Raw genomic sequence first — 24,776 nt, 5'->3', positions numbered from 1 at the left:
AAAAATGATAAAAGAATTAATAAATAAAAATGTAAACAACCGCAGATATATATATATATATATATATATATATATATATATATATATAATTGTTGATTATTATTTTTTTTTATTCAAATTTAGATGTTAAAAAAATTAAACTATTTGTGTCTGACTAAAAATGTTTTGCACTACTGAAATAAAAATTACCTCAATTGAAAAAATTCTTTCTGATTAAAAACTGATTTATACTACTGAAACAGAAAGTACAATAATTAAAAAAATACTGGCTGACTGAAAACTGATTTATACTACTTAGATAGCAATATAATAAAAAAAAATACTGGCTGACTGAAAACTGATTTATACTGCTTAGATAACAATTACATTTAACAAAAATGTCCTGTCTGACTAAAATTGACTTATACTACTGAGATAGTAATTAGATTCAAAAAATGTCCTGTCTGACTAAAACTGACTTATACTACTGAGATAGTAATTACATTCAAAAAATGTCCTGTCTTACTAAAACTGACTTATACTACTGTCACAGAAAGTAGTTTAAATAAATAAAATATTATCTGACGAAAAACTGATTTATACTACTGATAAGGTAATTAATATATAAATTAATAAATAAAAATTTAAATAACCGAAAATATATATAAAAAATGATTGATTATTATTTTCATTATTTTTCTTTTATTCAAATTTAGAGGGTTGATTTTTTTTTTTTTAATTGTAATTTTCTCACAAATAAAGAAAATTAAAACGAGAGAAATATAATTATATACGTGTATTAATTTAAATCTGACGACATAAAAAAAAAAAAAAAAAAATTGTAATGAAGAGGGAAAAATAAAGAACGTGAAAATTATTTTTGATATAGTTGAGAAGTGATTTTTCTTTTTTTTTTTTTTTTTTCTCAAGTGTAAAATGTGATGAAGGTCTTATAATTGTAATAAGTAGCATTATAATATAACGACCAACGTTGCACACCTCGAATTTGTAATTTTTAAAATCGTGATACATTTATATATATACATAGAGAGAAGAGAGGAAAGTATATAGAAATAAGGGGACGAAGTTTTGAAAGTACCACGAGCATAAGTGCTTCATCGCGTACTGAGTTATAACATCGTAAATCCAACAGGATCTCGTTAAGTTCCGGCAGATTATGCAAAATTAAAATTCCATCAAAACATTTTTATTTGTCACGCGACGCGCCATGACCCTCAAGTATACATATAACTCAACGAGAACAGTCAAGTGGTTAAAAGGGTTTGCGGTTTTGCAATTAATATAACGAGTTCACCGACTCGTAATCTTGCCATTTGCACCTATTACAAAAAATATTTTCCATTTTTTTTTTTTTTATATAGATAAAATTGATTATTACAAAAAAAGCAAATTTTTTCAAAATCGAAAATTTGAAATATAATAGAAAAACAAAAAAATTAATTGTAAGATAAATGAATATATTGTGACTACTATATATATATATATATATATATTGTAAATTGCATGTCGGGAGTGATCTGGAATTCGATTTAGAATGATTAATAATTTCAGGGGATGCTTTTTAGCACGTGAGAGAAGGGTGAATTTAGCAGGAAGCAATTCTATGAATATTTTGTAAATTTCCTTTTCCCGAAGGAGTGAAATTTTCTCCATTTTTAATATTTATATAGAGTGAAATTAATTTGGAATAATTCTTTTTAAGCTAATAAATAGTAAAATTTAGTAAAAAGTTGTAAAATTTTCTGAGTGGTTTTTTTTTAATATTATACTTGGTGAGTAATAAAGCTTGTTAAATAAAAATAATATATTGAATTCCTAGTAAAAGAGAAAACTGTCAATAACAGTATTCTCAATGCGGAAAGAGAAAATATCACCCAACAAGAGTTTGGTTTATTTGTATAGAGTTTCTCCATTCGCACTAGATTTTTCCTCTCTCTCTCTCTCTCTCTCTCTCTCTCTCTCTCTCTCTCTCTCTCTGTCTCTCTCTCTCTCTGTCTCTCTCTCTCTCTCTCTCTCTCTCTCTCTCTCTCTCTATATATATATATATATATATATATATATATATATATATATATATATATATGGAAAGGGTCACTGCTTCGTAAAGCAGAGATTTTCTTGAAAGACTCGCCTTATTTTATTTTACGACTATAGCACTTTTCGATTTTACCTTCGAAACGCCGAGTACAATGCGACCTCGGTCGTTGAAAGTCACGCCTCTTCCTTGGGCCGGATGTTCCAGTGGTACAGGAAGTACCGACATAAACTTCCTATTTGAGTTATGAATTCCGTCTTAGCATTGCTGCTGCTTCTGCTGCCGGTTTTAGTTGTGCAGCTATTTCTCTTTTCAATAGAATCTTGAACGTTCCATCTCATTTCGACTTTTTCAACTCACAGCCCCACTTTCGTGTCCCATTAACGGCTCAACGAAAAGTTTGCTTTTTCACCCCTCTCTCTCATCCTTTTGCATTCATACATTGAAAACGTCACAACTACAAGGACGCACCTTTTCTCGCACCACTGTCATATCCGCCCCTTTCCCCCCGCCCCATCACCAAACAGCATACAACTCTCAGGACTCAACTTTTTAATCGGCTTTGAATGCTGAAAACTTCCAAAGATATGTCCCTCAAACCACTGCGCTAATACGCAGTTTCAATCCTTTACGATATCTACTTTTCCACTGAAATGAGAGAGAAATTTTTTTTTGTAAAAGAATTGTGAAAAAAAAAAATTTGTTCATTATTTTAATTTAATCGATTTATTTTTGCTGTGAAACATTTTAATCGATGGTATTGAAAAATTAATGAAATTAATAGTGACAATAATTTTAAAATTAGTATATTTATTCAATTAAATGACATTTAATTAAAAGAATATGTCAGACTAAAATTGTTTTATACTACTGAGACAGAAAGTACATGGAAAAAAAAATTTCCTGTCTAACTAAAACTGACTTATACTACTGAGATAGTAATTACATTAAAAAAAATGTCCTGTCTGACTAAAACGCACTTATACTACTGTCACAGAATGTAGTTTAAATAAATAAAATATTGTCTAACTAAAAACTGATTTTTACTACTGGGACAGCATATACATGAAAAAAATTTCATCTGACGACAACTGATTTATATCACTTAAACAGAAAAAACGTAAATTACTTTTACTACTATTGAAACAAATTACCATAATGAAAATAATTTTTCCTACCTGAAAACTGACTTATATTTACTGAAACAGAAATTATATGAAATTAAAAAAAATTCCGTCTGATTAAAAACTGATTTATACTACTGAAACAAAAAAGTACGACAATTTAAAAAATACTGTCTGACTGAAAATTGATTTATACTACTTAGATAGTAATATCAATAAATAGAAATATTCTGTCTGCCTAAAAACAGATTCATACTACTGAAACAAAAAGTATTTTAATTTAAAACAAAATTCCGACTGACTAAAAACTGATTTACATTATTGAAACAGAAATTAGATCATTTTAATGAAGTCTGACTAAAAACTGATTTATACCACTGAGAGAAACATAAAATTTATTGGCAAAAAATATACCTGACAAAAAAGTTCCCTCTGATTAAAAACTGATTTATACTACTGAAACAGAAAGTACAATAATAATAATAAAAAAACTGCCTGTCTAAAAACTGATTTATACTACTTAAATTGCAATTACGCAATAATAAATGTCTTGTCTGACTAAAACTGACTTATACTACTGATAATAAAAAAAAATTCTGACTAAAAACTGATTTATACTACTTAAATTGCAATTACGCAATAATAAATGTCTTGTCAGACTAAAACTGATTTATACTACTGATAATAATAAAAAAATACATGCTGACTAAAAACTGATTTATACTACTTAAATAGTAATTATATTCATAAAAAAACGTTGACTAAAACTGACTTATACTACTAAGATAGAAATAGATTTAATATTTAATTTAGTTAATTTAATATTACCCTCAATTTACACTAAAAAAGGAAGAAGTTATAAAAAAAATTCTCGTTGAAAAACAATTTATTTTTTTATATACTATAAAATTATTTACAATATAATTAAAATTATCCGCCTTATATGTAAGGAAAAATGAAAGAAAATACTCAAGGGAACTATATTCTTAAAATTGTGAACAAAATTGAAAGTCATAAAAAACAGCGTTTTCCATTATATATATATATATATATATATATATATATATATATATATATATATATATACATACATAGAAAAAAAAGTTAGAGAGAGAGATGGATTTCCTGTGAATTTGAGAGTTTATTGTTTGAAGAGAAATTTTTTTTTTTTTTACTATTTAAATGGACAATGCTCGATGCAGCACGAACGACATATGTAAACACGACAATTTTGAATGAATGACGCAAAAAAAAAAAAAAATTATTTTTTTTCTTTCTTTCCTTTTTAAACACATCAAACAAATACCGATCGTTAACCCTCTTTTATATCGATATAATACTTTTGGATTGTAAGCTCCTGTATCGTGTATCACTATTGTTGACGTGCATATTAATATTTTAAAAACAGGGTCCTGTGAAGAATAGCCTTGTATGTTGACGTTATTTATTTTGTTCAATCCTATAGATATTTTTTAATTTTCTTTTTTTTCCCCGTGCAACGATAAATTTTCATTTATGTTCTTAATGCATTGTTATGCTTTTTTGGCGAAAAATAATTATTTTGCTATTTTATATTAATTTACATATTACAAAAGATTTTTTTGTTATTTTAATTTGAAATTTACGTTATAACGTTGTAACAAAATTAATGGATTTTAATTGGATATTTTTATTTATAATTAAATTATTATTATTATTATTATTATTATTATTATTATTATTATTATTATTATTATTATTATTATTATTATTATTATTATACTATTATATTATTATCTGAATATTATATTTATGATTAAATATTTATAATATAAATTATAAATTTTAATTAATTTATAATTTACGATTTAATATTGTTAATTCAATTTTTAAGAAAGTAAAATGTAATATTTTTTAATGTGTTTTGATGTTTTTTGAAATTTATCTTTTATTTATAATATTATCGATTAAAATATGAATAATTTATTAAAATTCATAGATATATAAAATAATAGTGAAAAATATTTTTGAAAAATAAGCCAGTGAATGAAAGTGGCTTTTGTAAATTGTTGAAAAAGTTTTGCTGACATAAATTGTAATTATAAGTGTCAGCGTCTGGTCTCTCCACGAAAAGGCGTTTTCCTTGAAAAATCCGTATGGCTCTCGCGCAAGTAGATAAGGAAATTCTTCGTCAGCCAGACTTACATTGCCTGACCATAACCATTCTTTTTCCACTGGAACATGTAGGTTCGTTTAAGTGGATTAGAGAGTTTTCGCTCAAGTGTTGGTACAAGGTGTTCTCATAACAATTTAGACGAGTACCTCTCTCTCTCTCTCTCTACATTTAAATTCTACCTACTTTTTATTATTATTATTATTATTATTATTATTATTATTGTTTAAATGTACTACCTTTTTCATTACTCTCACAAATTAATCAAAGAAAAACTACAAAATTGATCTTTCTCTTTTTTTATCACTGGGAGAAAAATGTAATTTTTACCCAGAAAAAATTGTAATTGTAATTGTAATTTCACTATTAATTGTAATTTTACAAATAATTTAGGAAATAATTTTTTCAGTAAAAATAAATTAAATTACATTTTTTCGGTAAAAATTTAATATTGTTTTTTTTTTAAAGTTATTTTCAGGGTAAATATAGAAAACAAAAAATAATGAAAAGCAAAGAATTAATTTTTGTGTATTACATTGTTCTTTGGAAAAATAAACAATATATAAGTAATAATAAATGTGAAATGGAAACGATATAAGCAAAATGTACAACAAAGATTGGCTATAATCATAATTTTTGGTGTAATAAGGTTTTTGTAAGATTGGATTTTCGAAAAAATGTGTGTGTGTGTGTTTTTTTAGCAACGAAAAAAAAAATGTATTGGTCAAAGGATTTTGTCCATAACGACACAAGCAATTTCACAGCGGAAATGTCGGTGCTAAACAGTATTGCCGGTGAAGGGCAAGGGAATTTAATCGGGATGGAAACGGCACGTGCTCGCTTTATCGCTTCCTCTCATGGGTGAGGAAATCTGCTTTAAACGCATTAAACGCAAAAATAATGTACACCGCTGTTTCGTGACTTTTGTACAGGGAAACGAGAATTTAAATTCACATTCATAATTTCATGATGTACTTAAATTTTTTTTTTTTTTTTTTATTGGATTTTATGAATTTTGGCTGCTAATTAATTATTTTTAAATTATTATTTTATTAATTTTATTATTTCTTTTAGTTAATTATAATTAATTTACAGTTCAATATTTAGGTTCGTTTAAAGTGTAAATAAATAAATTATAATTTTTTAAATATAATTAATTTTTTCCAATTAAAAATTTTTGAGTTATTAAAAAAGTAAAATGTCTTTTAATAAGATTGTCGATTAATTTAATTGCTAAAAATTTGGATTAAAATAAGGGAAAATTTGCGCATTTTATTTTAATAGCAAATGGAGAAAATTACATATTTTTTTTTCCTGCAGTGCAGATGTGATGTATTTTATTTTAGATATTTAATATTCATGTACCATTACAAAAGTCCAATGTCATGAATATCGGAGAAAACAGGAAAAAAACAAAAAAAAACTGGTTGTTAATCGTAGAATCGTCGAGTGGCATATTATATGCACTGATTAGCAGGATAACGTCGAAATTCGAGTATCAGCTGCTGAATTTGTAGCTGTTGTTATATGGTTCCGGTGCGACTATTACCGGGAATTAAGCTACAATTGATGTTGCTACATGAAGCAACAAATTGAACTCGATTTTGGAATGAGTGACATTCTATTGTTCTATTTTGCATTTGTAAACATAAATATTTAGATAGATATAAAAAAAAATACAATTTTTCACTGGATTTGCTATTTTTATGTCAATTATATATATATATTTTTAATTTCATTTCTTTTTTTTCAAAACTTGACATTGATGTTCAAACATTATATAAATATGATGTATGTAAACTTAGTGAAAATTCTGAATAAAAAAAAAAATTAAAAACAAAAGAGCTTTGTTTATTATTATTTTGTTTTTATTAAAAAAAAACAACTTTTTGCGTATGTCAAAAAAAGATTTGCAGAATTTTCACTGAAAATAAAATAAAATTCAAATTAGAATTTTTTTGGAAGTAATATTCTATTAATATTCTCCAAAAAGAAAAAAATAAATAATAATAACAATATAATAATAATAATAAATAATAAGGTATATTATAAATATATAATAAATAAATTTAATAATTACGTCAGATTTTACAATTATATATAATAATATATTTCATGGGAAAATTGGTGAGAACAATTTCAGGGAGGAGAATTGATATATATATATATATACATATAGAAATGGTGAGATCAGGAGCAAGGAAATAACGTGGCTGGCGCAGAGTTGTGCCGAGAATTCGCATTCACTTCATATGCTGCGGTCGAATGCATTTCGGTGCGAGATTTCTCTCTCGCCTACCGATGAGAAGCAGAAGTCTACGGCATACTAGCGCTGTACTTGACATTCCCTAATAGAAATATAGAATCTGATTTACAATTTTGATTCTATATCGCTCTCCAAGAAAATTTCAATTGACTAAAGTACATATATATATACACACACACACTTATATTTTCAATACTTTTTTTTTTTGGGGGGGGGGAACACTTCACTGCCAAAAAAATGCGTTAACAAAAATTTTTCACTCTATATACTATTCAAGTTTTTAGAAGCATTTTCAAATGGAAAAAGTATTTAAATAAAAATATATTTCCACAATTGTTATAATCATTAATAATATTAATATTATATTTTGTCGAAACATTTTTTTTTTCGTGAGAAAAATTAAAAATTTAATTACAAAAATTAATGAAAGAATTTTTAAATGATTTTGGTATGATATAAAAATTTACTTATACTATACTTCTAAATAAAGTACACGATTAATAAAGGATACAGTCTGATTAAAATTGACTTATACTACTTAAATAGTATTTTCATAAAATAAAAAAATCCCGTCTGACTAAAATAGAAATTAATTGAAATAAAAACGTCATGTCTGACTAAAATTGATCTATACTACTTAAATAGCAATTTTTTTTTTGAATAAAAAAGTCCCGTCTGACTAAAAACTTATTTATATTACTGCTAGAAAAATTTAATAATAATAAAATACGCAGTCTGGCAAAAACTAACTTATACTACTGAAATCTTAAATTATAAATACTGTCCAACTGAAAACTGACTTATACTACTTGAATAAGAATTTCATTAGGCTAAAAACTTTCTGTCTGACTCAAACTAACCTTTACTACTGAAACAGAAAGTATGTAGCTTTATTAAAGAAGTCGGTCTGACTTAAAACCGTGTTGCACTACTTAAATAGAAATAACATGAAATAAAAACCTCATGTCTGATTAAAATTTACTTATACTACTTAAATAGCATTTTCATAAAATAAAAAATTTCTATCTGACTAAAACTGATTTTTACTACTGAATCAGAAAGTATGTAGCTTAAAAAAATCCTGTCTGACTAAAGACTGATTTATACTACTTAAATTACAATTTCATGAAAAAATCGTCTGAGTAAAATTGACTTATAATATTTAGAAAATTTTTTTTTAAATATATCATTCTGTCTGAATTAAAATGAGTTGTACTACTACTACATACACTTAATATCATTGAAATATCATGTCTGAATAAAAACTTGCTTCTACTACTGAGACAAAAATTACACCAATTTTGTAAAAGTTTGTTTTTTTTTATCTAAAACCTTAACTTCCAAAGTTATCTCAAAATAATATTTTGTTTTTACTGTATTGTTTTTTTTAAACCCGCAAAATTTTACTAAATTTTTTTTTCGATAAGAAAATAAAAATTTTATCTCACTATTTTAAAGGCCAGTTATATTTCAGTGATAGTGGAGGCAGAGAATACTGTTTTAGATAATAATTATTTATTGATATTATTTGACACTTTCTAAATTTGAAATTTTTATATCATACATATATCTTTAAATTATTAATATATAGCTATTAAAAGAATTTCTCTGTCGCCCAGTCACTTTTTTCATTGTGTATTTTAATAAGTTTATTTACTCTCTAAATCTGAATTAGTAAAAATGTTTACTAATTTAAATTATTAACTCACTTTTTGTTTTAGAATTAGTTAAATTTTACTAATTGTTAGTAAAAGTTACTAATGATTAGTAAAATTTTACTAATTCAGATGCAAAGAAGTGAGTCACTAATTCAAATTAGTAAACATTTTTACTAATTCAGATTTAGAGAGTAAAGAATAGAACATTGTATTTTCATATCCATAAATAATTAATAATAATTTTTATTCACTCTCATGTCAATAGTTGACCTTTTTTGTTTTAAAAAAATCTTTTTTTTTATAAATACAATTGAAAATTTCAAAAAAATACTCTGATTTTTATACTTTTTTTAAAAAAATTTTATAATTGTTGCGTATCAATTTTAAATCGTATAATAATAATAATAATATTTTAATTATTAAATAATAATTAAAAATAATTAAATAAATTAAATTAAAAATTATTAAATAATAATTAAAAGTATTAAATAATAATATTTTTCAAAATTACGTTTTTTAGTATTATTAAATATTTTTCTTCTTTTTTTTCTCTCCTTTTTCCAGTGTGATTTTATATTTTTCACTAAATTGAAAAATATATTAGTTCCACGTAAATCGTTTTTTTACTCTCGTGAGAGAAATAATCATTTACCATTTCGTATTTCCCACGTTTGTTTTGCCTCTTATATATATAAAATTCTCTCTCTCTCTCTCTCTCTCTCTCTCTCTCTCTCTCTCTCTCTCTCTCTCTCTCTCTGGCAGTGATTTCGAGCAATTTATTTGAATTTCTTTATTTTTTGTTATTTAAAAAGACTAAAAACCTTTTACGTTTTATATTGGGATTGGGATCTATTGGTGTAGTTCAAATTGCATAGAGGTATGTGGAATGGCATATTACAGAGTTGTTGGTGGTAGGGGGGGGGGTGGGGGTATGTTTGGTGGTGAGGAGCGAGGGGGAGGTAGAAGGGTTTGCTATGAGTAATGAGATCGTATGGGATGAAATTCAACTGTAATTTGTTCGATGGTATAAGCTTCTCACACTATTTCTCTTGTTTAATGAAATCAAAATATTTACACAAATATTCTCAATATTTAAATTAGAAAATCTTTCTACAAACACACATATATATATAAATTCGACTAAGTTTAAAAAGAAAATTATTATTATTATAATATTTAAAAATTAATTCCACTAGATTTTACTCTATATTTTTCTACTTTAATCTATTAATTTAAACTAAATTCATTTAAATTTGAATCAGTGAAATTTCACCAAAGATCTGTGGTTGAATTCAAGCTATTTCAATCAGTGAGAATAGTTTGAAATTTCACTCGTTTCAAATGGTGAAAGTGCAATTGAGTTAAAATGAATTTTGTGAATATATATATATATATACTTGAAATTTTGCTAGAAATTTTATTTCTAAATTTTTTATTTTAATTATTTATTTATTATTTATATTTTTATTTATATTTTATTTTTATATTTTGTAAATTATTTAAATTTTTAAAATAAAAAATAATAAATATTTTTATTTATGTTAATGTAAATTATAAATTATTGATTAAAAAAAAAAGAAATTTCAGTAAAATCAGTGTACCTTGTATCACATCAAGTATATGATCATTAAAATATTGTGTACATGTATATACGAAAAAAGGAAATTTAATGCAGAGTTGATTATAACGAGTCAATGCACAAAGTTAACAGTTCTCGTTAGTGATCTCGAAAAAAATCATGCATGAAGAGTCGTTTCGACAAAACATTTCTTATAAAAAAAAAAAAAAAATAGAAAAAAAATGTTACGATCCTTTTTAGTAACTCTATATACCGAGAATGTGAAATATTTTCAAAATAACAAATTGTTTATTTTAAATTTGAAAAACTAAAAAAAAAAATAATAGTACAAAAGAATAAACAGTAAAAATTAATTAATAAATAAAATAAATAGTAGCAAATTGTAAAAAAATAAACAGTAAAAAATTCTAAAATATAAATAGTAGAAAATTGTAAAAAAAAAATAGTAAAAAAATTCTAAAAAGTAAATAGTAAAAAATTGAAAAAAAGTTGTAAGAAACTTAAAAAAATAAAGAGTAAAAAATTATAAAAAATAGTGTTAAAAAAAAAAATAGAAATAACATGAAATAAAAACGTCATGTCTGACTAAAATTGACTTATACTACTTAAATAGCATTTTCATAAAATAAAAAGTTTCTATCTGACTAAAACTGATTTTTACTACTGAATCAGAAAGTATGTAGCTTAAAAAAATCCTGTCTGACTGAAAACTGATTTATACTACTTAAATTACAATTTCATGAAAAAATCGTCTGAGTAAAATTGACTTATACTACTTAGAAAACTTTTTTTTAAATATATCATTCTGTCTGACTTAAAATGAGTTGTACTACTACTTTTTTTACAAAAAAGTAAAACAGTAAAAATTAATTAATAAATAAAATAAATAGTAAAAAATCGTAAAAAATTTCTAAAAAGTAAATAGTAAAAAAAGATAAAAAAAAATAGTAAAAAATTCTAAAAAACAAATAGTAGCAAATTGCGTAAAAAAAATAAAAAATAAAATTCTAAAATATACATAGTAGAAAATTGTAAAAAAAAAATAGTAAAAAATTCTAAAAAGTAAATAGTAAAAAATTGAAAAAAAGTTGTAAGAAATTTAAAAAAAAAATAAAGAATAAAAAATTATAAAAAATAGTGTTAAATAAATAAATAAAAAAAATTTTTTTCGATAAAGAAACATAACTCTACAGTAATATCTGCTTCATTGTATGATTATTCATCGGACGTTTACTTCTCTGTAAATCATAAAGAGGATTTAGAAATAGAATATGGCTTCCTATAGAGAGCGAGAATAGAAAACTTTTTATTTGAAAGGTTTCGGGCCATAAGGCTAATGTCCAACTCTTGGAACATAGATGACCGACAAGTTGAAACCTATTGTTGAACAAAAAAAAAAAAACTATGTCAATATAAATATGTATATTTTTTTTTATTTACTTATTCATTTATATATACAATTACATGAATAATTATAAAAATCGACTGAAGAAAAAAAAATACTTTCTAAAACACAAAATGATAAAAAAAAAAGTTATAAATCTCCTCAGCTGAATATAGTTTATTATATAAGTTTAAAAATATGTTATTAGAAAACTTTAATAATCTAATAATTTTCTTTTTTTTTTGCCAAACACGAATTTAGTGGATTTTTATGTAATATTATAGCCTTAAGTGATCCTAGTTGGTTTTCTACTAAAATGAGAGAGTGAGAGGTACCCAAGTACGGATATAATTTCCTTTATCGATAGCTCTTTATCTCCCCTCTTGCCTAGAGATGCTATATTATCAAAAAAAAAAATTTCTTTTTCTCTTCATAGCAGAGAAAGCAAATATAAATGAAAAATTATCACCTACAAAAATTTCATTTATTTTGTCATAAAAATTAAACAAAAAACATTTTTTGTTTGTTAATTCAAAAAAAAAAAAATTTTATTTTTTTCAAAAAAAATTTTTATAAACGTGATTGATATTTAAAAATAAAAAAATAATATATATATATGATTTGTCGACTTGTACAAAACGTGCTTTTACCATAATCTCGCGCATATATTTTTTTTCTTTTTTTGCTAAGGCACTTGTGTTTCCTTCTTTTTTTTCTGCACAGTCATCAAGTGTGCTGAAAAATAAAATAAAATAAAATAAAAAGAAAAATCTAAAGAAATTTCTTTTTCCTCTTCAAGTTTCTGCAAACTGAAGAAGTTCATTTTGAAGGTAATCGATAGAAAGCAACGCAGGCCTTGTTGTTTTTATTGCGAGGGTTTCGCGTTCACCATTTCACTTTATAAAGTTTTACTTTGCGCGTGCACCAGAGAGTTTATTGCACCACACATTCATATAATTGTGCTCTCTGGGGATGGGTGGGGGGGGGGGGCAAAGCATCGAAAAGAGTGTTTTGTACCATGTGGTTCTACTTTCGCACAAAAGACGTAAACATTTTTAATGCGTTAAGTTTTACTCAACTAATGAAAATATTTAAGTAAACACAAATTTAGTAGGAAAAATTTAAATTAAATTACAAAAATTTTTTTTTGATTATTTTTTGATAGAAAAAATTATATTTAAAGTATTTATTAATTAATCCCAGGTGAAAAAATTAACGTTACTAAAGTTACTAATGTTACTGACATTACTAATGTTACTAACGTTAGTACCTATAAAAAAATTAAGAGTTTCTAAAATATATTTTTACAGAAACTTTGCCACTACTTTCCCATTACCACTTTCACTTCCACTTAAACTTTTTATTATTTTCATTCCCATTTCCACTTATTCTTTTTCTAATTCTCATTCGTACTTCTATTCTCACTTCTACTCTTTCTAATTCTCATTCCCACTTCACTTCCACTTTTTCTAATTTTCATTCCCATTTCCACTTCCACATTTTTATATTCATTGCCACTTCCACTTTTTCTAATTTTCATTCCCATTCCTATTTCCACTTCCAGGTTTTTATATTCATTGCCACTACCACTTTTTCTAATTCTCATTCACACTTTCACTTCCACTTGTTCCAATTTTCATTCCCATTTCATTTTTTACTTTTTTATTTTCATTACAACTTTTTTATATTTTTACTCCCACTTCCATTCCTAATTTTTTAAATTTTCATTATCACTTTCACTTATTCTAATTTCCATCCATGGTAATTAAAAAAAGTGGAAATGGTTGTGTAAATGGAAATTAGAAAGAGTTTTAGTCGAAATGGCAACAGCTAATGAAAATTAGAAGTGGAAAAAATGGGAGTAGAAGTGGGAATAAAAATTAGAAAAAGTGGAAGTGGTAATGAAAATAAAAAAGTGAAAGTGGAAGTGAAAGTGGAAATGAGAATTAGAAAGAGTGGAAGTGGGAATGGAAGTGCGAATGAGAATTAGAAAAAGTGAAAGTGGAAACGGTAATGAAAATAAAGAAGTGGAAGTGATAATAGAAATGAAAATTATAAAAAGTGCGGGTAAGAACATTAAATACTTCCTGATGGTCGACTTTCGACAAGTTTCTGCAAAAATACAATTTAGAAACACTTTCTTAATTTTTTTATATGTACTAACGTTAGTAACATTAGTAACGTTAGTAATATTAGTAACGTTAGTAATGTTAATTTTTCTACCTGGGATAAATTTTTAATGCGTTAAGTTTTACTCAAGTAATGAAAATATTTAAGTAAACTCAAATTTAGTAGGAAAAATTTAAATTAAATTACAAAAATTTTTTTTTTGATAATTTAGTAGGAAAAATTTAAATTAAATTACAAAAATTTTTTTTTATAATTTTTTGATAGAAAAAATTATATTTAAAGTATTTATTAATTAATAAATTTTTTTAATAGTTTAAAATACAATTGTGATCAGTATGTGAGAAGAAAGAAAGAGAGAGAGAGAGAGACCAATTCATCTAAATCTCCCTGTATACATATAGGAGTGAGAGAAATCGATACTTGTAATTCGCTTTTCACATTACATGAATTGGCTGTCTCGCAGATAGACAATTTCCTCTTTCTAACTGAATTTATACAAACGGGAATCGTTACCAGTGTCTATCCATCTGCATTCATCAGCCATTTCACAAAACACACACACACATATATATATATATATATACAAATATATATATAGATAGATATACTGTTAATTTATTCACTGACCTCATCAAATATGAAATAATTCAATTACCCAATGTTCATTGATTAATTACTGTTTTTCTTTCTCTAATATAAAAAAAAAAATCTATTCCTCAGGATGTTGTATAATTAAAAGACCAATTAATCTTTTATTTTCAAGATTTTTATTATGTTAAATTTCAAATTTATTTTTAAAATAACATTAATTTTTGTTATTAATTAATTAATTAATTAATTAAATATAAATAATATTGAAATAATAACAATTTTAAATAATTAATATTAATTAATTATTTTATTAACAATTATATAATTATTGTCAATTATATAAATAATAAATATATAGAAGATAAAAAAAATTCCTCCAGACATTTATAAAAATAACTTGGATACAGTTGATTACAGAATTATTCATATTCTTTAGAGTTATTTTTATTTATTTATTTTTTTTTTTTTTTTTGAAATTTGAACTCTTTTCATCTCTTAATTGTATACTTAAATGATAAACTTATAATTAAATGAAATCGTCTATATTGGACAGAATATTTTTGCATTTTTGTTTTGCAAAAAGAAATTTCTTTTTTTATTACATTATATATAGAGAGAAAAGAAAATGCTCTTGGTATATAATCTCTAGTAAAATGAAAATCTGATTGTGGTTAAAAGATTTTGATTGTTTGGCGTGAGTGTATAAAAGGATTTATATAAAATTCAAATCATTTTTAATTTAAGAGGTCACTTTTTATGTGAAAATAATTTTCAGTGGCTGTTGACATTATTCTAAAAGACAACTTTTTTTTTGTTGAAAAATAAATATGATTCGTCGACTTCTAATTAATTTGAATGAAAACAATATTAATAGTAAAAAATAATTAAAACATAATTAAAAAAATATTTTAAAAATATTTACCCATGTGGAAAAAGTAAATAAAATTTATATTGCAAAATGAGTATATATATTTTATATATAAATTATATTTAAATTATATTTAATTTTTACCCATGAACAAAAATTAAATATAATTTTTACATAATTTAAATACAAAAAATATATACTCAATTTAAAATATAAATTATATTTACTTTTTTCACATGGCTTTAAAAAATTATTATTAGCAAAAAAGTATTAAAAGTAAAAGACAAGGACTTAATTTTTTTATCATATTTTTATAACTTTCTTTTTTTTACTAATATTTTTATTTCAAATTACCGTAGTAAAATCTAGTTGCAGACAAACGAAACTTTTACTGTATTCTGTTTTTTTTGGAGTAAGTAGTAAAAATCAGTTATAGTCAGACAAAACTGTCATAAATTCGGGTAATTTTAGTTTTAGTAGTAAAAGACAATTTTTGAAAAACAAAACTGTTTCTGATTTTTATTATTTTTGTAATAAGTAGTAAAAGTTAGTTACAGTCAGGCAAAACATAAATTGTAGTAGTTTTATTTTCAGTAGTAAAAGATAATTTTGTACAGACAAAACTACGATTTTTGTATTTTTTTTGTAATAAGTAGTAAAACTCAGTTACAATCAGACAAAACGTTTCTAAATTCAAGAAATCTTAATTTCATTAGTAAAAGCCATTTATAGTCAGACAATTTTTATTTTATTTTATCTAAAGATAATTTTAGTAAAATAATATTTTCTTTTTTCTTTTATTTATAATTATTTCCTTTTTATTTTGTAAGAAAGAAATTTTTTATTGTATTTCTTTTATTTAAAACAATATTCTATTTATTTTTGTACACGGAAAAAAAAAATCTTTATCGATATGTTTATCTAGAATAGAGAAAACTTTCATTGTTTTAGTGAAACATATCTTTGCGTCATGCAAAAACTTATCGTTGTTTTAGGTGAAGATTTTTTTTCCATGTAGAAAATTTTTTTTTCCACTTTCTTTTTATTTAAAATTATTTTCTATATTTATTTTAAAATTAAAAAGAATATTAAAATTTATTTTAAAAAATTTGAATTTTTTTTTTGTTTCTCACATTAAGCGTTATTGGCGAAATGTGCAAGTACATAAAGTCAAATGTATAAGCCAAACACGTAGTATGTTGTGACTCTACGCACTTTGATTATTAATTTCGGAAGTAGGGGAATCATACATTTGATAAATTGGAGGTCATAGTGTGAATGAGGATGTGTATTTGACACGTGACATTTGTATGTCACCACAAGCGATTCTCTCGATCAGAACAAAATTTTCCGAATATTAGACATCAGACACAACATATTTTACTATAGAGAAGTAGAATTTTGTTCAATCAACAAAATCGACAACTATTGTCAGCAAAACGATTTGTACACATACTCGAGGAAAAAAAAAAAAAAAAAAATTTCCTCCATCAAATTGTATTCAAAAAAAAAAGATTAAAAAAAGTAAATTTACTAAATTTTTTATTTTTTTTCGATTTAGTTAATAAATTCATATTTTTTGAGTACAAAATTTCAAGTTAAAAAAATTTTATTATAAAAAAATGAAAATTTTTGCATAAATTTTTTTTTTTTGAACGTTAATTAGCAATTTTTTTTTTTTTGTTTTCAAAAGGAGAGTAGGAAAAATTTTGTAGAGGATTTTTTGAAAGTGGTTTTTGAATTCTAGGGTAAACTTCAACACTCGGATATATAGGGATTATGAGGTGTGGGGGGGGGGGGTGGAAGATGAAGAGTGGGTTATAGAATGGGATGTATGCTCTGTTAGAAAAGAACTGCGTACGTGACTGCAACTTCTCTCATATTTTTGCGAACGAAACAGGATGGAGAATCGTGTACGAGAAAAGCTTCTCATACGTAGGAGAAAAATTGTGGTTCTTGAAATCGACAGAGGCGAAAAAATTTTAACAGACACTATGTCGCGACTTTCCACGTCATGGAACGCGTGAAAATCTCAATGGCGCCATTCTACTGGAAAAGAGTATTTTTATTTTTTGTCTTTTCATTTATATATAGTATATAGACTTTCATCTTTCATTATCTTTAATTTAAAAGAACTTTCTATAATTGACAAAATAAGACAAAAAAAAAAAAATAGTAAAAACAAGTATTAATAATTATTTTCATTATTATAAATAAAATATTTTTAAAATTAATTTCTGCGTTTTAAGAAGAAGATTTTTAATATAATTTTTTTAATGCAAATTTTTTAAAAAATTTTTTTGTCAAATTCTTTAATCTCCAAAACATTTGACAAATGGAATTTTTTTCGCTGATGTATTTTGCTATTCTTATTATTATATTAGAAGAGAGAGAAAAACTATTTTATCGCTCCTAAAGTGGATGAAATTTATTATGTTAATAATTCTTCAATGTGATTAAGCAATTTACTCCTTTATGTTTCCATTTCAGTGTAATTTATAGACCTATATAAATATTATAAATGGAAATATGGTTACATTAAAAATGAAACAAACGATTTGTCACAAACACATATAAAGGATTACCGGGGAATATAAATTTCGTCAGTCTATGTAGTTTTCTTTTTTTTTTTTTTTGTCAACATTCTTTTTTTCACGCACAAATAGATAGAAAAAGATAAATAAAATATATATCACAAATTTTCATGTCAAAAATAAATATTAAAAAAAAAAAATGTAAACGAAGGTTAAAAAAAATTTTATACGCTGACAAAATTGTATATATTTTGAAAAAAAAAATAAAATAAAATTTACAAATAAATAAAATTTTTAAAATAGAAAATATTAAAAATAGTTTGTTTTTTAGTAAAAACTAGAGCTATTAAATTTGTATATGTATATATGGGCAAATCCACAAAGTTTTTAACTTTCAAGAAAAAAAAAAATTTCTTTTTTTAATTTGAAGGCATAAAAAAGTTTTAAAAAATAATTAAAATGTAAGAAAAAAATTTTTTTTTTTCATCGAAAAATTCTTTTTGACATTATTATGTAGTTTTTTATATAAGAATGTTTGTATTTTATAATTTAAAACGTTTTTAATAATAATTTAATTTAATAATAATGAAATAAGTAAAACAAATGTAAAAAATATTTTAAAGAAAAGGATTTTTGCAGTTTTTTGTATCGATTGCTCGAATAAATAAAATTGTGATTAAAAACTACAGTATTGAGTTTTTATTGATTTATGCCTATTTTACAATTTTTTTTTTTTCATTTAAAAAAGTCAATATAATTTTTAATTAAAAATTTTGAAGTAATTTTTTACCATTTTTCAAGTTAAAAAATTAACCTTTATTTATAAACAAAATTAAATGTACTATTTTTTTTATGACAGCCACAATCTTCACCTTTAATTTTCTTTTTTAAACTTTTCGATATCTTAATTTGGCTCAAAGTTATGATTTTTGAAGTGAAGAAGTGATTTTTCAGTAGGTAACGCTATTTTTTAATAATAAAAATAAATAAAAAATTTTTTTTTTAAAAAAACAAAATTGTTACTTTAATTAGAAGGATTAATGAAGATCTATAAATTTTTTCAATTTTTTAAAAGCATTTTTTCTACCTCTAAATACGACAAGACGAAAACGACCCAGGTCCGGGCTCGGAGGGTTAACTTATAAAACTAATTGTCAAATAAATATTTTGTACATAAATGTTCCTTTATATATAATTTAGCAAAAAAAAAAATGATACCCAAAGTTTTAATTAAAAATAATTCAGATTTTTAAGTATTCGATTCGAGAATCACAAAAGTTAAAAGTTTTGTGGATTTGCCCATATATGGTGATGAATATGAGGATGTGCGAGATAGGTTGAAAGCCACACACGTTACAGTAAAACAATAGGCATTTGGATCAGCTATAAAATCAACAAAAAAAAAAATTCTATAAGTTATAGCAACAATAAATCATTTGTATATTCAATTCTTATGATGAATTTTCGACAATAAAATCACGCATATTTTTGTATACGATTACAGATATAATGCAAACTATTTTAAGTGACCATTAGTTATGAGGGTTGTATATTATTTCAACCGTAAAATGATTGCAAAATGCAATATTGTATATATATATTCGGATATGAACATTAAAATATAATCACATTAAACTAAGGCAATAAACCGCATTAATGTGATTTTGAGAGGATAATAATAAAAAAAAAAATTTCCCCATTTGAATTTTTATAACTTTTCCATGGTTAAAAATATAGTGGAATAATAAATTTTTTTCCTATTTAAAAAAATAAGTGTTCACTGAAATTTTTATTTTTTAAACAAAAATGGAGAATTAAAAAAAAATTAGATGAAAAATAATTAGGAAAAAATAATTTTCATTTGCGTTTTCACTGTGGTTTAAGTGGCATTTTGGTATTTCAATATTGCTTGCATAGTTATCGCAAAGGATATTGGAATATTTCCAAGGTGGAGCATGTGTCGGGATTCTCGGTAGTGTAACGATGCACGAAATCGATTAATTTATGAGAGTCAGCGAACGCTTGTTAAAGTGGACTGCAATTTATACACGCTGTTTCCTTTTCATATCAGATATTTGTTTGAAAGTACAGTCATCTCGTCGCCTCTGTTAAATTATTGTTCAGTCGAGATAAAGATATAAAGAAAGAGAATGAGAGAGAAAGAGAAACAAAAATTTGTATTTATTTTTTTTTTTATAGTTAGAATAAAAATAATATTTGCGTTTATTTGTATACAAAAAAAAATTAATTTATGGTGTCAAAAATTAATTTTAGTTAGAAGTGGAAAATTTTAGTTATTAGTTGAAAATTAATTAGTATGCAAAAAAAAAAATATTTTTACGAATTAAATATAGATGCTTTAAAAAAAATTTATATCAAGGCAAAACTTTTTCTAATTTCTATTATTTTTCTTAAATAGTAAAATTCAGTTGTATTCAGACAAAAATTTCACTAATTTCAATTATTTTTCAGAATAAGTAGTAAAAGTCAGCTGTAGTCAGACAAAACTTTTTCCAAATTTCTACTAATTTTATAAATAAGTAATATCATTACTGATTTATGTATTTTTGAACCAAGTAGTAAAAGTCAGTTATAGGCAGACAAAAATATTTTTTAAGAATAAGTAGTAAAAGTCAGCTGTAGTCAGACAAACTTTTACAAATATTTGTATATTCTTTATAAAGTAGTAAAAGATAGTTAAAGTCAGACAAAACAATCTCAAAATTTAGTTATTTTAATTTTAGTAGTAAAAGTCAATTTTATCCAGACAATGCGCCTATTGATTTCTACATTTTTAAGTAGTAATATTCAGTTACAGTCAGATAAAACTTTTTCACGTGATTGTAAATTTCGTGTTAGTAGTAAAAAACAGTTTCCGTCAGACGACATTTGAATTTGTTTTGTATTTTCTCACCAAGTAGTAAAAGAATGTTTCAATCAGACAAACTATTCCTTGAGCTTTGTATTTTTGGAAAAAAATGGTAAAAACCAGGCAAAATAGTAAAAAAAATAGTAAAATAGCAAAAAGTAGTAGTTATAGTCAAAATGTTTTTTGTATTTTTTTCATAAAGTAGTAAAAGGGTATACGCAAGAAAAAATTTTCCAAATTATTGTAATTTTAGTTTTAGTAGTAAAAGTTAGTTTCAGTCAGACAAATTTTTTTTTTTTTGATCAAGTAGTAAAAATCAGCAATAGTCAGACGAAAAAATACTAAAAACCAGTTACTGTCGGACTATTCTTTGTATTCATATTTATGAAATAAATATAGTATCAGTAGTAAATATCAATTTTAGTCAGACAAAAAAATTTTCCACTTCCCCTTTAATTTATTCCACAAGTAGAAAACATCATTTTTAGCCAGACAAAAACTGGTAATAAAATTTTTAAATGTTGATATTTTAATTTTTATTTACCTTAATTTTTATAATTTTATTCAAATTTTCATTTAATGTTTGCTATGAAATGCGTGAGAAATTCTTTTTTCTACTTTTTTGTTTTCACCGCTATCTTTTTTCTCACTGAACTTTCATGCTCTTGCACATAACGCTGATAAATAATGCAAACATGAGAGAGAAAGAGAGTTTTTTTTTTTTTTTTTTTGAAAAAAAAGGGGCAAAAAAAATGGCTAAACTAGAAATAAGAAATAGGGAAAAAGTACCATTTCTTACTGGGTTGAATCTAAGAAGATTTGTTGGTATTTAATGTAATTAATTACAGTCTACCTGAAACATCTTGGTAGTTCATTAGCTGCTGAGAAGAAGCAACGAGGCAAAGTACTTTTAATTAAAGTAATCTTCAATTCAAAGTTTGTAAAATTAAGATAAATTTTTATTTTTAAAATCAGATGATATTTTTTTTTTATTTTGAAAAAAAAAATTTTGGACCCTCGTCTCTTTGCAATATGGCTTAAGGCTAAAATCAATTCTTAACTTAACATTAAGTAGGAAATACGCTTTTACTTACGGAAATGTATTCTCCTTTACTAAGATTTTCAGATATATAGAGGACTTTATTCACGAAATTGATGTTTGATGGTGGTAGGGGTGGGGGGGAAGGGGGAGGGGGTACTGTACGTATCCTCGGGGGATTCCGTTTCCCAAATCAATTTCCCACGACTTACAATTCAACTTCCATTTTCATAGAAATTGAACAGAATAACGTGTTCGAAAGAATATTTTTCTTGTGTGTTCTTAAATCAGTAAAAGTTTTCAGCGCTTGACCAATATTGTGGATGCAATCAACTAAGTGGTTGTAAGAAATATATGTTAAGAAGGTTTTTGCAGTGGAGTGAGTACGTTTCTAAAGCCATTCATTGAACTCATCCTTTACCACAAACATATATTTATTTTTTGCTATCATTTTCAGCGTGTCTTTGACATTTTTGCGGAGTTATTTTACTTTCATTTATATATATATTTGGACATCTGTTCATATTATCGTAAATTGATTTTTGATTTCTATTTTTTCTTTCTGTTTTATATCTTTTACTATAAAAAAAATACACAGAAAATTAAAAGGCATTAAAATAAGCTTATTATTTTAATACCTTATAATTTTCTGTGTATTCTTCTTTTTTTAATTTCTTTTATACTTTTTTAAATATTAATTGGTTTTTTTTTTTTTTTTTTTTTTTTTTTTTTTTTTTTTTAAGGTATGTGAATTTAAGTTACAATTCTGGAATGCAAAGTGAGTTAAAATTGCAAAAATTAATTATTTGTTTTAATTTTTTTGTTTTGTTTTGTAATTTAGCGCAAAGAAAAAACAAAACTCTAAATTATAAGGTATTAAAATAAGCTACAACGCTTATTATTTTAATACAATTTTGCTTATTTTAATACCAAAAATAGATTAAAATAAGCAAAATTGTATTAAAATAATAAGCGTTGCAGCTTATTTTTTGATGCTTTTTAATTTTCTGTAAAGAGAATTTTAAAAATTTATCCCATATGTAAATTTGATTATCCCTTTTTTTTCTAAAGAAGAAGATGAAGAAAATTATTTTTATTTCGAATTACTGTAAGAGCAAACAACCATGACCGGACCTAGTAAATGTAACAGATTTAACAATTTCATAACCGTTGGACGCTATCCAATAGAATCTAATAAACCTGAGTGCACCAAAGAGGAATGTAACTGTTCCCTTAAGTTCCAAGTCAGTCACGTATCCTGGATTCATGAGAAAGTGAAGTTTATAGTGTCGAACCCTCTCTTAATTCTCAAGCGTCCCGTAAAGGTTTTGGTGCACACGACAATGAATGCTGTCATTGTCACGTTCTTGTTTTGTCATATATATATATATATATATATATATATATATATATATATATATATATATATATATATATATATATATATTTCTTGACGAAAGACCTCTTTGATCGTTTATTTCAAAATTTACCCCCCCCCCCACCCCCTCTTGTTTCGTTTCAATTTTTTTTTTTTGAGACATTGCTCAGTTATATGCATCGTGGAGACATTTTTGAATATTTCCACAAGTATTCTCTTTCTTAATGAGACGCACATTTTGTGTTAATGAGAAACACTAGCGAGAAAATTCTCTTTTAGTTGTACGTTCATCTTACAATTAGCGTTTAGAGCTCTCTTGTTAATTAGGTTGACTTTTTAGACACAAAGCACACTCTCTTCGCTCTACGACAGAAGGATAAGCAATTAGATGACTACAAAAAAAAGTAGAAATAATTTACAGAATTTTATGAATTGAATTTTTTTTATCATATTTTTATAATAATTTTATATGTGTTATAAGACGAATTAATTATTATTGTTTTTTGTAATTTTTGTTGTTAGTAGTGAGGGTAAATTGTAGTCAGACGAAACTTTTACAAATTTCACTATTTAGGGTTTAAGTAGTAAAAGACAATTTCGGTCAGACGAGGTTTGAATTTTTTTTGTATGAGTAGTAAAGAGCTGTTTTAGTGAGACGAAAACGAAAATGCATTTAAATTTTTTCTTTGTAGTAACAGAGGCAGAAGAAACTCCTTCTGATTCCTGTATTTTTGTAAAAAGTAGTAAAAGTCGATAATAGTCAGACAAAACTTTACACTATTGAAAATAAACTAGAATTTAAATAAAATTACTTAGAAAATATTCGTTTGACTGCAACAGACTTACACTATTGAAACAAAATACAAGAAAATTAATATTTTTGTCTGACTACAACTAACTTTTACTACTGAAATAAAAATAACAGAATTTTAGGAAATTTTAGTCGTTACTGTAACTAATTTTTACTACTGATATAAAAATAACAGGAAATTCGGAAATTGTCTGGCTAAAATTCACTTCTACTACTGATAAAAACAAATTCAAAATGCAATATAACGGAAACTATCTTTGATAACTTAAATCGTAACTAATGAAATTTTTCTTCTGAAACTAAAATTACTAGAATTTAGGAAAGTTTCGTCTGATAAAAATGGATTTTTACTACTGAT

Source organism: Leptopilina boulardi, unplaced genomic scaffold (genome assembly GCF_019393585.1).
Source record: "Leptopilina boulardi isolate dan_hultmark-lab unplaced genomic scaffold, ZJU_Lbou_2.1 LbouV2_211, whole genome shotgun sequence".
NCBI lineage: Eukaryota > Metazoa > Arthropoda > Insecta > Hymenoptera > Figitidae > Leptopilina > Leptopilina boulardi.
The sequence above is the reverse complement of the archived record's forward strand: the minus strand, read 5'-3'. Positions refer to the sequence as shown.